The sequence below is a fragment of the Vulpes lagopus genome, chromosome 6 (assembly GCF_018345385.1).
Source record: "Vulpes lagopus strain Blue_001 chromosome 6, ASM1834538v1, whole genome shotgun sequence".
Lineage (NCBI taxonomy): Eukaryota > Metazoa > Chordata > Mammalia > Carnivora > Canidae > Vulpes > Vulpes lagopus.
In genome coordinates, this window is record NC_054829.1 from 99,808,842 (window position 1) to 99,825,826 (window position 16,985).

Consider the following 16,985-nt stretch of genomic DNA (forward strand, 5'->3'; position numbering starts at 1 on the left):
AGTTCAAGCTCCATATTGGGCCTGGGGCCTACATAAAATAAAATGAAATAAAATAAAATAAAATAAAATAAAATAAAATAAAAGCATTAAGAGACTTAAAAGGGCCAATACTAACAATGCCAAATTACCATTATAGATTTATTCCTTCAGTCTAACATGTACTGAACTTCTACCCTGTGCCAGGTGCTCTATTAGGTGTGGGGATACAAGCTGAATAAAATGCATAAGCCCTGACCTCAAGGAGGCAACAACTTTCTGGCGAAAACACTAACAGACAACGTGATTATGATGTGATCTTTGTTATGGATTGGCTTGTGCTCCTCTCTTAGCTCTCCCCTCATCTGCACTGGATTTGTTCTCAAGCTCCAGTGATGGCCTGGGGCAACCCCAGCTCATCTCTCACCATGTATTATTTGAGGAGATTGTCCTTTTATAACTCAATATTAGCAGAAGGGTTAGATTTGTAAGCTTAGTAATTTATCTTTATTTTGTCTTTCTCCCTTTCCCTATTGGTTCTGTATTTTGGCTTTATGGGGCCCTATTTCTAAGATAAACTTAGATGTACTAAGTATACCTAAGTACATAAGCCTTTGTCTCAAGTTCTGCTTTGGAGAGACCCAAACTAAGAGTGGGATGTTATCCCAGCACACACTGACTCCCAATTGCCTCTCTGATCCATTGCAGAGACTTCCAGCAACCATGCTTACTTCTACTATGTAGTCATGGTCCCTTGGCCACAGGGACAGAAGCCTGATAGACAAGCTGGGTCACTAAGAATTTTCCCCAGAATTTGGGAAACAGAATGAGAAAAAGTTGTTCCCTCACTGTGGTAAATCACACAGGATGAAGCTTAATGGGTGTCCTCCTTCCCATGTGATTCTAGAGCACATTCACAGGGCTGATACTTAAACACTCAGAAATTGTGTCCAGCAGCCTGTTGGGAGCTGGAAATACACCGTGATGGGCCATTTACATTACAAACATCAGCAACTGCTACAAATCCAGCCCTTTCTTCCCCTACCCCACCAAAAGTTGGTTTACTGGCACACCACTGCTTTCTTAACTCTGGTTTCTAAAGCCTGACAAATATTCATAAGGATCCAGTTAGAGAACAAAGTACTGGCCAGGCATTAGAGGTCAGGTAAAACTAAATAATCCCCAAGCAGAGAGTTGGGTAATATATTGGGGCACACAATTTTCAGCTGAAATGAGATCTCTGGCCCCAAAGAGCAGCTTCACTTGATCTACTCACCCATTAGCAGGCTTAGAACTCAAACGGCCTACTGCAGATATGATTTGTCTGGCCTCCTTACTTCCAGGAGACAAAGGACAAGTGTCAACATAGGTCCATAAGAGACCAGAGACAAGACATTGCTACCCACATTCTAAAGCCATGATCTCACTGCTGGTTAAGAAAACTCAAGTGTCTCCCCCAAGTACTAACACCTGAAAATCAGCACAACAGCCCCTCCCCCAGAAGACCAGCTAGACAGACAAGTTCCAAGGGAAGTCAAGGAACTTAAAGTATACAGAATCAGAAGATACATCCCCGTGGTTTTTTTGTTTTGTTTTGTTTTGTTTTGTTTTTTGCTTTTTGATTTCTGTTTGCTTCCCCCACCCTTTTTTCCTTTCTTTCTTTTTCTTTCTCTTTTTCTTCTCTTTTTTTTCTTCCTTTTTTCTTTTTTCTTTTTCTGTTTTCTTTCCTTCCTTCTCTCCTCTCTTTTCTCCTTTTCCCAATACAACTTGTTTTTGACCACTCTGCACTGAGCAAAATGACTAGAAGGAAAACCTCACCTCAAAAGAAAGAATCAGAAACAGTCCTCTCTCCCACAGAGTTACAAAATCTGGATTACAATTCAATGTCAGAAAGCCAATTCAGAAGCACTATTATACAGCTACTGGTGGCTCTAGAAAAAAGCATAAAGGACTCAAGAGACTTCATGACTGCAGAATTTAGAGCTAATCAGGCAGAAATTAAAAATCAACTGAATGAGATGCAATCCAAACTAGAAGTCCTAACGACGAGGGTTAACGAGGTGGAAGAACAAGTGAGTGACATAGAAGACAAGTTGATGGCAAAGAGGGAAACTGAGGAAAAAAGAGACAAACAATTAAAAGACCAAGAAGATAGATTAAGGGAAATAAACGACAGCCTGAGGAAGAAAAACCTACGTTTAATTGGGGTTCCTGAGGGCGCCGAAAGGGACGGAGGGCCAGAATATGTATTTGAACAAACCATAGCTGAAAACTTTCCTAATCTGGGAAGGGAAACAGGCATTCAGATCCAGGAAATAGAGAGATCCCCCCCTAAAATCAATAAAAACCATTCAACAGTGAAGCTTGCAAATTCCAAAAATAAGGAGAAGATCCTTAAAGCAGCAAGAGACAAGAAATCCCTGACTTTTATGGGGAGGAGTATTAGGGTAACAGCAGACCTCTCCACAGACACCTGGCAGGCCAGAAAGGGCTGGCAGGATATATTCACGGTCCTAAATGAGAAGAACATGCAACCAAGAACACTTTATCCAGCAAGGTTCTCATTCAAAATGGAAGGAAGATAAAGAGCATCCAAGACAGGCAGGAACTGAAAGAATATGTGACCTCCAAACCAGCTCTGCAAGAAATTTAAAGGGGGAACTCTTAAAATTCCCCTTTAAGAAGAAGTTCAGTGGAACAATCCACAAAACAAGGACTGAATAGATATCATGGTGACACTAAACTCGTATCTGTCAATAGTAACTTTGAAAGAATTATTAAGATAGATAAACCATTAGCAACCTTATTAAAAAGAAGAGAGAGAAAACTCAAATTAATAAAATCATGAATGAGAAAGGGGACATCACTACCAACACCAAGGAAATACAAACGATTTTAAAAACATATTATAAACAGCTATATGCCAATAAATTAGGCAATCTAGAAGAAATGGACGCATTCCTGGAAAGCCACAAACTACCAAAACTGGAACAGGAAGAAATAGAAAACCTGAACAGGCCAATAACCAGGGAGGAAATTGAAGCAGTCATCAAAAACCTCCCAAGACACAAGAGTCCAGGGCCAGATGGCTTCCCAGGAGAATTCTATCAAACGTTTAAAGAAGAAATCATACCTATTCTACTAAAGCTGTTTGGAAAGATAGACAGAGATGGAGTACTTCCAAATTCGTCCTATGAGGCCAGCATCACCTTAATTCCGAAACCAGACAAAGACCCCACCAAAAAGGAGAATTACAGACCAACATCCCTGATGAACATGGATGCAAAAATTCTCAACAAGATACTAGCCAATAGGATCCAACAACACATTAAGAAAAATATTCACCATGACCAAGTAGGATTTATCCCCGGGACACAAGGCTGGTTCAACACTCGTAAAACAATCAATGTGATTCATCATATCAGCAAGAGAAAAACCAAGAACCATATGATCCTCTCATTAGATGCAGAGAAAGCATTTGACAAAATACAGCATCCATTCCTGATCAAAACCCTTCAGAGTGTAGGGATAGAGGGAACATTCCTTGACATCTTTTTTGATTTTTTTTTTTATGATAGTCACACAGAGAGAGAAAGAGAGAGAGAGAGAGAGGCAGAAACACAGGGAGACGGAGAAGCAGGCTCCTTGCACCGGGAGCCCAACGTGGAATTCACTCCTGGGTCTCCAGGACGGCACCCTGGGCCAAAGGCAGGCGCCAAACCGCTGCACCACCCAGGGATCCCCATTCCTCGACATCTTAAAAGCCATCTACGAGAAGCCCACAGCAAATATCATTCTCAATGGGGAAGCACTGGGAGCCTTTCCCCTAAGATCAGGAACAAGACAGGGATGTCCACTCTCACCACTGCTATTCAACATAGTACTGGAAGTCCTCGCCTCAGCAATCAGACAACAAAAAGACATTAAAGGCATTAAAATTGGCAAAGAAGAAGTCAAACTTTCCCTCTTTGCCGATGACATGATACTTAACATAGAAAACCCAAAAGCCTCCACCCCAAGATTGCTAGAACTCATACAGCAATTTGGTAGCGTGGCAGGATACAAAATCAATGCCCAGAAATCAATGGAATTTCTATACACTAACAATGAGACTGAAGAAAGAGAAATTAAGGAGTCAGTCCCATTTACGATTGCACCCAAAAGCATAAGATATCTAGGAATAAACCTAACCAAAGAGGTAAAGGATCTATACCCTAAAAACTATAGAACACTTCTGAAAGAAATCGAGGAAGACACAAAGAGATGGAAAAATATCCCATGCTTATGGATTGGAAGAACTAATATTGTGAAAATGTCAATGTTACCCAGGGCAATTTACACGTTTAATGCAATCCCTATCAAAATACCATGGACTTTCTTCAGAGAGTTAGAACAAATTATTTTAAGATTTGTGTGGAATCAGAAAAGACCCCGAATAGCCAGGGGAATTTTAAAAAAGAAAACCATATCTGGGGACATCACAATGCCAGATTTCAGGTTGTACTACAAAGCTGTGGTCATCAAGACAGTGTGGTACTGGCACAGAAACAGACACATAGATCAATGGAACAGAATAGAGAACCCAGAAGTGGACCCTGAACTTTATGGTTAACTAATATTCAATAAAGGAGGAAAGTCTATCCACTGGAAGAAAGACAGTCTCTTCAATAAATGGTGCTGGGAAAATTGGACATCCACATGCAGAAGAATGAAACTAGACCACTCTCTTGCACCAGACACAAAGATAAACTCAAAATGGATGAAAGATCTAAATGTGAGACAAGATTCCATCAAAATCCTAGAGGAGAACACAGGCAACACCCTTTTTGAACTCAGCCACAGTAACTTCTTGCAAGATACATCCACGAAGGCAAAAGAAACAAAAGCAAAAATGAACTATTGGGACTTCATCAAGATAAGAAGCTTTTGCACAGCAAAGGATACAGTCAACAAAACTAAAAGACAACCTACAGAATGGGAGAAGATATTTGCAAATGACGCATCAGATAAAGGGCTAGTTTCCAAGGTCTATAAAGAACTTATTAAACTCAACAGCAAAGAAACAAACAATCCAATCGTGAAATGGGCAAAAGACATGAAGGGAAATCTCACAGAGGAAGACACAGGCATGGCCAACAAGCACATGAGGAAATGCTCCGCATCACTTGCCATCAGGGAAATACAAATCAAAACCACAATGAGATACCACCTCACACCCGTGAGAATGGGGAGAATTAACAAGGCAGGAAACCACAAATGTTGTAGAGGATGCGGAGAAAAAGGAACCCTCTTACACTGTTGGTGGGAATGTGAACTGGTGCAGCCACTCTGGAAAACTGTGTGGAGGTTCCTCAAAGAGTTAAAAATAGATCTGCCCTACGACCCAGCAATTGCACTGCTGGGGATTTACCCCAAAGATTCAGATGCAATGAAACGCCGGGACACCTGCACCCCAATGTTCATAGCAGCAATGTCCACAATAGCCAAACTGTGGAAGGAGCCTCGGTGTCCATCGAAAGATGAAATGGATAAAGAAGATGTGGTTTATGTATACAATGGAATATTCCTCAGCCATTAGAAACGACAAATACCCACCATTTTCTTCAACGTGGATGGAACTGGAAGGTATTATGCTGAGTGAAGTAAGTCAATCAGAGAAGGACAAACATTGTATGTTCTCATTCATTTGGGGAATATAAATAATAGTGAAAGGGAATATAAGGGAAGGGAGAAGAAATGTGTGGGAAACATCAGAAAGGGAGACAGAACATAAAGACTCCTAACTCTGGGAAACGAACTAGGGGTGGTGGAAGGAAGGAGGGCGGGGCGTGGGGGTGAATGGGTGATGGGCGCTGAGGGGGGCACTTGATGGGATGAGCACTGGGTGTTATTCTGTATGTTGGTAAATTGAACACCAATAAAAAACAAATTTATTATTAAAAAAAAAAAGAAAGAAAACTCAAGTGTATACCAGTCATGGTTCCATGTCACCAGTAGTATAGTCTAGTCCTCCTCCTATGAGCAGGAACATGCCACAGGAATAGAAAAAAGGGCAGAATTGTTTTTTCTGATATTGCTCCCTTCTAGATGGGAAAGGCGAAGGGTCTGCTCCTTTCTAAAAATGTGAGCAGCTGGGCAGCAGCCATGTTTTCTGCTCTAAGATCTGAGGAGCAGAGGAAGCCACTGCTGAAGAAAATAGTGAAGCAAAGGATGCAAGATGAAGAGCAGCACTGCTGCTTTAGGTTCCTGGTGACTTGTAATTTCTTTTGGAGGCCAGCAGATAAAGTACTTAATTCAGTGTGAACAATGGTATTCTATGAGTGTTGGCAATTATTTATTTATTAATGCCAGCATGCTGTTTCAAAGATTTTGTTTTTGAATATATTTAGTCAACCCACTACTATTAAATATTAAGGTTGTTTCCAATTCTCTACTCTAACAAGATAGATGATGATGATGATAGATAGATAGATAGATAGATAGATAGATAGAGGGATCCCTGGGTGGCGCAGCGGTTTGGCGCCTGCCTTTGGCCCAGGGCGCGATCCTGGAGACCCGGGATCGAATCCCACGTCGGGCTCCCAGTGCATGGAGCCTGCTTCTCCCTCTGCCTGTGTCTCTGCCTCTCTCTCTCTCTCTCTCTCTCTCTCTCTGACTATCATAAATAAATATAAAAAAAAAATTAAAAAAAAGATAGATAGATAGATAGATAGAAAGATAGATAATAGATACATAGATGATAGAGTGAATCAGTTAAAAACAAATTATTCTGATACTCGTTAAAATAGTAAAGAATTTGTTCACTCTATTATAATAGAGTATTATATTATGCTATTATAATAAAAGAATTGCAAGAAGAAGAAAAGATTAGGCTCAATTCCAAATACAGCAAGGACAAATGGGAATGTAGAGCCAAGAAGCAGAATGAGGAGGTCAGTGGATGGGAAATCAGCAAGAGGAGCCATCAGAGATGGGGGGGATTCTTGCTAAACTGACTTGACATGAATCTTGCTAATGCCAACCAAGGACTTAGACTTTGAAGGTAGGGATAAGGAACTTGATCAGTTATCAAGGGTGGGGGAATTCTTGCTAAAGTAATCTAATGCAGGCCCAGTTAGGACAAGACAGACAAGGAAGGCCAAGGTTAAGGTCTTAGTTGAAAGAATGCTCAGAGGAACCTTACTAAAGTTTGATCAAAGAGAGAGTCTTTATCAAAAGACAGAAAGACAATTACTTGATTAAAACAAATTCCCGGGGCACCTGGGTGGCCCAGTGGTTGAGCATCTGCCTTTGGCTCAGGTTGTGATCCCTGGGGTCCTGGGATCAAGTCCCACATCAGGTTCCTCTGCCTATGTCTCTGCCTCTCTCTGTGTGTCTCTCATGAATAAATAAATAAAATCTTTTTTAAAAGTCCCAATAATGGATTCCAGGGGACATGCGTGAAATTTTTTATGGTTCTTGTTACAAAGTATCAATGGCTCTTTGAAAAAAATGAAACGGCTTACAATACAAATGCATTAGTGTAAAAGTTTCTCCAGTTTTTTAACAGCATTTCCTTTTGACTAATTCTTAATATATGTAAATATCTAAAATTCTTTAGTCATCCTGAAAAAGAAAAATAGCTAAGTACAATTTTGTTTTATTAACAAAATTGAATGTTTCCCTCACTAAACTGGCAGGGCTTTTGAAGCTTTTTTTGGAATTGTGGCCAACAAGCATATAACAGAGGTCACACATTCTTATAAGTGTACACTGGAAATTATTTCAGATGAGATGGTTTCTAATTTCTAACCACTTGTTCCACTAAAACCTAGACCACTGCCACACACAGGAGGATTAGCTTCCTAGTATTCATATTCTGCATGACTTTTTTCTTTCTGACTCAATCAAGAACAAGGTAACATCTTGGCCAGAATTCATTGTTCACGGGAGTTTTCTCCCCAATCACTGAACCATTCACTAGGTATTTACCCAGTCATTCTCTTCATTCAGCATCCTTCCCACATGCCTAATATGTAGTCAACTTGAAGCAACACAGAAGATGCAGGTTTAATAAGAAAACTCTTAGTATCCTTGTCAGATTTAAGATCTTCAGAGCTCTGAGACAACATGCAAACAGTTGGAAACAGTTAGGACATGGACTCTACCCTCCACAGACAAACCTCACATATCACTAGAGGGTTCCACATGAAACCTTTGTGTATGGAAGAACAAAAGATCTTGTTTTTTTACTGAGATACTTCTGCATTATCTTCCTAAAACCGAGACCAGTCTGTCTGGGACAAAAGACAAGTAGTTCATGCCATCTTGTGCATTGACAATGACTAATAATGTTAGCCAACAATCACTGAGCCCGGTCAATGTACCAATCTCTGTTTTTTACACTTTTCATGTGTTTAAATTCAATGAGTTTAATTCAATTCAAAATTAATTCAAAGTGAGGATCACCAGTGTCCCATTGTACAGATGAGAAAACTGATGAACTAAGAGGTTAAGAATTTTGCCCAGGGTCATATAACAAGAGGCAGAACTAAGACTCAAACCTAGGCCTCTCTGGTTCCTGCCACCAAGCTCTTGGATGTCTATCTCAAGGATAAGAGATAAATAATAATGCCAAATGTCCTCAATTACACATTAGGGATATGTGTCTCTTAACTGATCAAACCTTTAAAAACACATTCATGTATTTATCCCAATTGGTCTAGTTACTTCTATTAGTGTAGAATAATCCAATACCTGAAACTTTTTATTTAGACTAAACTCTCAAGACTTAAATTATTCAAGCTTCAATAGTATTTTGTCATTTGTTTTAAAAGTTGGTCGTACATTTTGTAATTCTTAAATGTTATACATGGTCAGGTTTGTTCTCCTAGACTGAAGCACCCTCATTTGCTAAGATGCCCATACACAGCAATTCCATCATCCTTTTTCCAGGTAGTTCTTGGACTTTCTACAACATCTTTCTATATTTTTTTTAAAAAATGTGTTGACTTGAGCCACAAAGAATATTACAGATTTATACATAACAGGGGCTTTGTTGAAATGCAGGAAAGCTTTATTTTGCTTTGACTATGCTACAGATGATGAATCTTCTTGGCCTTTTTGGCAATGGAGATTTAAATAGGTTCTTCTTGGAAATCTCTGCCTCTGGGGTCATAATGAAATGTCTAGAAATGTGCTGTAATGGAAAGAACCCTAGCCTATAGGTGGGCAACTCACACTCAATTCCCTGCTTTAGCAATTTATAGATGTGTGATTCTAACGAAACTCACACTCAACTTGCTCACTCACAAAATGGGAAAATTGATGAACAACTTTATCATGGTAGTTGAGAGCACAGACATTGGAGTCAAACTGTCTGGTTCAAAATCAATCAGTAGAAATTGATTCTCTACGAACATTGCTTGGGCAACTTTTGTGCTTTAATTTCCTTATATGTGAATGAAAATTATAACAGTAATACCTATTTTCAAGAATCAAACAATTGTTACAAGCAACAGATGAGTTAATACACGTAAAGAGTCTAGAACATTGTCTGGAACAATTGAGTTAATTATTGCTGCATCATAAGGGTATTGCCAGGATTAAGTGAGAAAACATGAGTGGGTGGTGCCTGAACTGTTAGCAAGCACCTAGACACTATTTCATTCATGTGCTCACCTACATTGAGCACTTGCAAGACAATCCTTTTCTTCTGCTAGGAATTTTCTTGCCACACCTTTTTTCTATTAAAAATCTTCCATTTTGTACAACTCCTTCCAGAACTTCCCCTCTACCTCCTAGAGGGGATGCTGCCCAATTCACATATTATTTAATAAAGCCAATTAGACTTCAAATTTACTCGACTGAATTTTGTTTTTTTCAGGGAGCTCGATCCGGAATTAGATCCTGGGTCTCCAGGACCATGCCCTGAGCCAAAGGCAGATGCTCAACCACTGAGCCGCCCAGGCATCTCTAAATTTTGTTTTTGTTTTTGTTTTTGTCTTAATTTTTTTTATTTATTTATGATAGTCACAGAGAGAGAGAGAGAGAGAGAGAGAGAGAGAGGCAGAGACATAGGCAGAGGGAGAAGCAGGCTCCATGCACCGGGAGCCTGATGTGGGATTCGATCCTGGGTCTCCAGGATCGCGCCCTGGGCCAAAGGCAGGCGCCAAACTGCTGCGCCACCCAGGGATCCCTAAATTTTGTTTTTTAACACCATTAAATCACAGCTCAAACCTACCACTGTTAACTTAAATTTTTTTTTTTTTTCTGAGAAGACCCACGATGTCCCACCAGGCTTGGATCTGTCTGACTCTAAAGTCCAAGGCTCTTTCCAGGATCCTTAACCACCTACTAGTACACGGATCATTTCTACAAAGAGTGATTAAGTACCAGGACAAGACCTGCACATGTGTTAGCAGTTCATTTTTCCTAAATATGTTTTCTTTCTCTTGCCACAGGTTTCCAGACTTGCATACAGACCTCTTCTCAGGAAAAAGATGGCCTGGCCCCAGGCAAACTGCAGCTGGCACTGGTACAGCCTACTTTGTCTACTGGAGCTGACTTTAAATGTATATACTTAAGAGAAGCATCTCATTACATTGAAAAGTAAAAGAACAACTACTGTAAGTGCTTTACTATACTAAAAATCTTAGTAACTTTAGGCAGGTTAAAATCAGATGAAGTTGGGCACCTGGGTGGCTCAGTGGTTGAGCATCTGCCTTCCAGGATGTGATCCTAGAGTCTGGGGTTGAGTCCCACATCCAGCTTCCCGCAGGGAGCCTGCTTTTCCCTCTGCCTATGTCTCTGCCTTTCTTTTTGTGTCTCTCATGAACAAATAAGTAAAATCTTAAAAAAAAAAAAAATCAGCCAAAGTTGCCTTTCTAATAAAAACTAAGTTGTTGAGTTAATTAAGTGAAAAGCAAGTAAGTTACAAATTGGTGGCCCAACCCCCTCCATAAATTTACCCATAGCCAATCTCAGCCAGGGAAGAAAGCCTAAAGAAAAAGGAAAAGACCTAAATGACTTGTGATAATTACTTTCTCCTTCAAGAGCTGTTAAAATAATTTGAAGCAGGAAGTCTTCCCTTAAATTTGTGCCAGGTCTATACCATACTAAACAAACATTCTTTTATGGAAGAAAACTACATAAGCAGCAATATCTTCATAGCCACCCACTGGTCCAATCATTTAAAAATTTTAATCAGATGGTCCTAGAAGGGAGTTTCCCTTATAGAAAGCCCCCTGACTCACAGCTCAGCAGTAGGAATTCACAGTTTCTAAGGTTGACCACCCTTAGAAAAGAAACAAAGATGTGAAAACTTATTTTGCATACACTCAATTAGAAAGTAGTGCAAAGTCTAGTCATAAAAGAATTTTATTTAGGAAAACAGCAAGCTATGGAAGAATGAATTCTATAGCCACACAGAAATGATAATGGCAGCAAAGATGCTTCAAAGCAGTACTTCTCAGACTCTAACAGGTACAGGAATTGCTTGGGGCATCTTGTTAAAATGCAGCTTCTGATTCTGTAGGTCTGGGGTGGAGTCTGACATTCAGCCTTTCTCATAAGTTCCTGAGTGATACCAGTACTGCTGACCCCCAAAACACACTGTGACCAGTAACAATTGAAGAGTATGACCCTGCTTATGGCAATGGCAATATCCACTGATAAGTTTAAAGAGAATTTTATAAATTAATGTAAAGAATTCAGGCACCTTGGGCCACCTGGGTGGCTCAGTGCTTGAGTGTCTGCCTTTGGCTCAAGGCATGATCTCATGGTGGTCCTAGGATCAAGTCCCGCATCAGGCTCCCCAACAAGGAGCCTGCTTCTCCCTCTGCCTATGTCTCTGCCTCTCTCTCTCTCTCTCTCTCTCTGTGTGTGTGTGTCTCTCATGAATGAATAAATAAAATCTTTAAAAAAATAAAGAATTCAGGAACCTTTACAAATGAAGAGGCTGGGAATTATTCATTTCATTAGCATTACAGAGCTTAGTATGTGCTAGGCTTTGTGGTGGTTATTAGGCATTCAACAATAACTAAACCAAAAAGTGCCTTAGAAACAACATATTTCAACAGATTGAATGTAAAAGTAGATATGAAAATTCAGTCATGTTCATTAAGCCAGGCATTAAAGAGACATGCAAAAATGTAAAATAATGTCATTCAGTGCATTGAATGTTGTTTTGGAGAAATTAGTTTGGAAAATATAGTTATTTTACATACATATTTCTTTATGTTACTGTTTAATAGGTTCATTTTTTAAAAAATAAATTTTTTTAAGGTTTAGGTGCCTTTGATAAAGCTACTTTTGACTGTTCCCCAAAACGAACAAAAGGAACATGGACTGAAAGACTTTTCATCAGTCAATAAATAAATGAGCTTTCTTAATTCACAGGTCAAAATGAATTAATGTGGTTCCTTGTGTTAACTTTTTCCAGACATATTTTTAGGAATTCAGCCAGACTGTTTACATGTTGAAAATCACTGTGGCAATTTAATCCAATGAACCAGCGTTGGTTTATTTTGAATTAACTAGTGATAAAATTTTTAAATTTTTCATATGCATGGCATAATTTACTAGCAACTACATTATTGCAAGCATTGCAGTAATCAGTTAATCTTATGAATTAATTAATTGATCGTATCAATTAAAATTAAAGCAAATATGCATAGTAACATGGCAAGAAAATTTTCAGTTAATTTTGGCTTGGTATGGCCAAGTGCTTCAAATTAAAGTCATGGCTTCTACCTCAAACTTCTATGTATAGCATAAACAGCATAAATCTTGTACTCATCAAAAATTTCACTTTTTCAGGAGCATCATGTACTATCCCTGATACATATTAAATGGTAAAATAGAGTCGCCAATTAGGTTTTCAAGTTCCATCAGGTTGAACATAGTAGGAGAACAGATGTCCCAATCCAAGATCTTTTTGTTTTCCCATAAGCACCCCAACATGGATGACTCTAAGCAAGCAGAGAATAAATACATGAAGGGCCATGTCTGAGGAGTGTAGTTAGTGGCAAATAGCATGAGAACCAAGTGCGAAGTCTTTGCTTACCAGATTTCATCTCTTCAAAAGGTACCAGGAGATGGCAGCATTCATTTCAGCTTGTGTGATTGTAATTCAACCAGAGGTTCTCAGAGAAAATGGTCTGGTACATTCCATTTACAGGGAGTAAAAGAGTGTGATAAGGGTAATGTGGCAGCAGTCTGTTTAGATCGAAAAGGCATTGGGACGATATTATAACTTAATTTTGTACTTGAAGTGAAATTAACCTGGGGACATAGGACAAAAATCTTGGCTAGTGAGAAGAAAAAGAAATTACTGCAATTTTCAAAGGATCGAAAGAGAGACACGAGGAGAGCACAGATTTAACTGAGAGACAAGGACCAAAGGGTAGTTCTGCAACTGTCTTCATGAATTGCTTCATACATTATATTGGTGTCAATTTGGCATGATGCCAAGTACACAGTAAGAAAACTCAATAAATGTTCATTCCCTTTTTTTAACCTATCCCCATTATTGCAAAAGATTTGCACTACGGATCATAGTTCCTAGCTACTTCTCAATCCCTAAGAGTTGTGTCTTCGCTTCTCACACTTTCCCCACAGAAAAGTCGTTGAAAAAATATAATAGCCATGGATATCTGCGAAATAGTAGCAGACAAACCTGGCAGAGAGGAAATCAGGAATAAAGTTGTTCTTTCTGAGCAAGGCTTCAGACTAACAATAAGATACAATTTTCTAGTTGCCACAGCTTCATGTCGATGTTCAATTTGAAAGGTCTCCCTTCTTATCATGAATCAGTCGCTTAATCTATGCTCTTATACAGAAAGATACTCATCATATGTCTCATCGTTTTAAATCATGAATAATTTGTAAAAAAGAAATCCTTTCCTAACTTAAAAAAGTGGCCTGTATGTATCCCATTGAGATACACTGTTAAGACTTCAAATTGTGGGGGCACCTGATGGCTCAGCAGTTGAGCATCTGGCTTTGGCCCAGGGTATGACCCCGGGATCCTGGGATCGAGTCCCACATCAGGCTCCCTGCAAGAAGCCTGCTTCTCCCTCTGCCTGTGTCTCTGCCTCTCTCTGTGTGTCTCTCATGAATAAATAAATAAAACCTTAAAAAAAAAAAAGACTTCAAGTTATGTTGATTAAAAGCCCATCTATTCTTTTCCTACAAAATTCTACTTCATCTTTAATGTATAATATTCTTATTATTGGAAACAGAGCTCAAATCTTTGAAGACTAAAATATATTCTAGGATGATGTCTCCCTAGACATCATCTTGTATCTTGTGAATTTTTTGTCCAGAGTGAACTAAAAATGAACAAGCAATGAATCATGCACAGTTTGGAATGACTCAAAATTCTAAAGAATAGACATGCTAATTGTTATAGATTATTTCCCAGAAAAAAAATGTGCAAGTTTGTGACCCAAACTGCTTTTTAAAAATCCACCAAATTCTACTTTACTAAGGCTCAAAAGGGAAATTTAGAGCTAGCAGAGAAGCATATAGATAACATTTTTATGTAATAGATGAGAAAATTTAAAGAATTCGATGAAGATTTATATTGTTAAATGTTAAAAATGTTATTTTGAACCATATGATTTCACTGATATGTGAAATTTAAGAAACAGATGAACATCAGGGAAGGGAAAGAAAAATAAAATAAGATAAAAACAGAAAGGAGGAAAACCATAAGAGACCCTTAACTCTGGGAAACAAACAGGATTACTGGAGGGGGCGGTGGGCTAACTGGGGGATGGGCATTAAAGAGGGCATTTGATGCAATGACCACTGGGTGCCATATACAACTGAAGAATTACTAAATTCTACCTCTGAAACTAATATAGTATATGTTAATTGAATTGAACTTAAATAAAAAATTTTAAAACATGTTATTTCAAAATATTCGTTGCTCTATCTATATCCATGATATATTCACAGATATATCCATATATCCAAATTATATATATATAATTACATATATATTTGTAATACATAATTAAAAATTACATATATTTATATGTAATTTAAAGTATTTGGTTTTGAAGTCTTCCTTCTTTTCAGGAAAAAAGGTTACATTACTAATCATGTGAACGTGAATTGCATACAGCCAGTTATATGTTTTCTTACTTGAAAAGGCCGTTCCATGAGATTTTCTCTGGTTGAGCCTGGCATACACTTAACTATAGCAAGCTTAAAAAGAGACAATACTAACATCTACGTACCTGTGTAGTTTAAAAAGAGGAGAAAATGCTTAGAGTGGCACAAGTGTTTGTGGAAGAGGAAAAGAGATGAAATGGACTAATGCATTTTTGTGGCAACAAAAGTACAAGGAAACTCTGCTATATCACAGAGAAATTACAGGGGGGAAAATATTTCTTTGTTTTGTGGGCAACAAGAAAATTAAAGAGAAAATTTTTCAGGACTTTAGGAGGCAGGTTCAATTTCCCCTAATATGCTTCTTTCCAACTTTTCATTAACATACCCATGAATAGGGGATCCCTGGGTGGCTCAGTGGTTTAGCGCCTGCCTTCAGCCCAGGGCCTGATCCTGGAGTCCCGGGATGAAGTCCCAGGATTGAGTCCCAGGATTGAGTTTCGCATCAGGTTCCCTGCATGGAGCCTACTTCTCCCTCTGCCTGTGTCTCTGCCTCTCTCTCTCTCTCTCTCTCTCTCTCTCTCTCATGAATAAATAAATAAAAGCCTTTAAAAACAAAAACAAAAAAAAACCATGAATATAGTTGGTTTTTTATTTTGTTTTGTTTTAAGATTTTTTTATTTATTCATAAGGGACACACAAAGAGAGGCGGAGACACAGGCAGAGGGAGAAGCAGGCTCCCTATAGGGAGCCTGATGAGGGACTCATCCTGTAACACAGGACACCAGGGTCACAACCTGAGCCAAAGGCAGTCGCTCAACCTCTGAGCCACCTGGGTGCCCCAGTTAGTTTTGTTTTTAAACTTGAAATAGTTCAGTAAACTTAGAAGACCTTAAGCCAAATTTGGGGTAAATTTTTCACTAAAATAGTGTGAAGGGAGGTACCATATAGCAAATGCTTCCGCTGTCAAACCAAAAACAGTCTGGAAGGAGATGGGAACATAACTTCAACTCACCTTACATTTCATACTTCAACTATCTTTAAGATGTAGTAGCAGAACATATGCACATTCTCCAAATCCATGGACATAAAGTTGTCTAATGTCTCCACCACAGCCTAGACCACAAGTGAAGGAGTGGGACCTAAAGTGGAGTATAAAAATACATATATTCACAATAAAGTGTATTTGCACATTTCAATGTATAATTTCAGTAAAAGGGAATTTGCATTTTTGAATTATCAATGTGCCTTTCTCTTTACTTTTGGAGACACGGGACTTCCACCTTAGTCTTCCCTAAGTAACTATTTTCCTGGGTTAGAAGAAATACAAACAGAAGAACCAGGGTAATATCAACTGTTTCATCCAAACAGAATTTTGTAGCAAGATGATAAATACCCTTGCAAGTCAGTCACATCATACAGTTTTACATCAGAAAAATGAAAGTTCTTCTGGATCCTGGGGAAAAGAGAGAAAGAAAGACAGAAGGAGGGAATTCTGGGTGGCTTACCAGTTGAGCCTGTCTGCCTTCTGCTCGAGGCGTGATCCTGGGGTCCCGGGATCGAGTCCCACGTCGAGCTCCCTGCATGGAGCCTGCTTCTCCCTCTGCCTGTGTCTGCCTCTCTCTCTCTCTGTGTCTCTCATGAATAAATAAATAAATTCTTTAAAGAAAAAAAAGGAGCCAGATTATATTATAAATTATATTGTAAATATTATTATAATGTGGTTACTAAATTGAATACAAAAGCCAAAAAAATTGAAGTTGAAATTGGCCTATTTCTAAAAAAGTGTTAAACTAGCTCAATGAACCTCAGTTACATGAACAAAGTCTCCATTTGAGGTGAGAGAATTGGAGTTAAGCAAAGTTCTGCTTACCCAAGCTCCTTTGACCATATCCACAAGGGTTAATAGA

General features: G+C 38.8%; 1 protein-coding gene across 20 annotated transcripts in view; it reads right to left on the bottom strand.

The window, feature by feature from the left end:
* The window catches only part of LOC121492782 (collagen alpha-2(I) chain-like), a 105,247-nt gene that overhangs the window by 57,262 nt on the left and 31,000 nt on the right, over nt 1-16,985 (bottom strand). For 9 of the 20 annotated variants that reach the window (XR_005988285.1, XR_005988280.1, XR_005988284.1 and 6 more), the window contains 2 exons: nt 16,091-16,217; nt 13,022-13,173 (listed from right to left, as the gene is read on the bottom strand). The exons of 3 other annotated variants lie outside the window; for them this stretch is intronic. The gene's annotated coding sequence lies outside the window, so the exon portion shown is untranslated. Of the gene's footprint in view, nt 1-13,021; nt 13,174-16,090; nt 16,218-16,583; nt 16,645-16,674; nt 16,735-16,985 lie in introns of those variants that run through there. 8 more of the 20 variants (XR_005988288.1, XR_005988287.1, XR_005988279.1 and 5 more) reach the window with 5 other exon arrangements.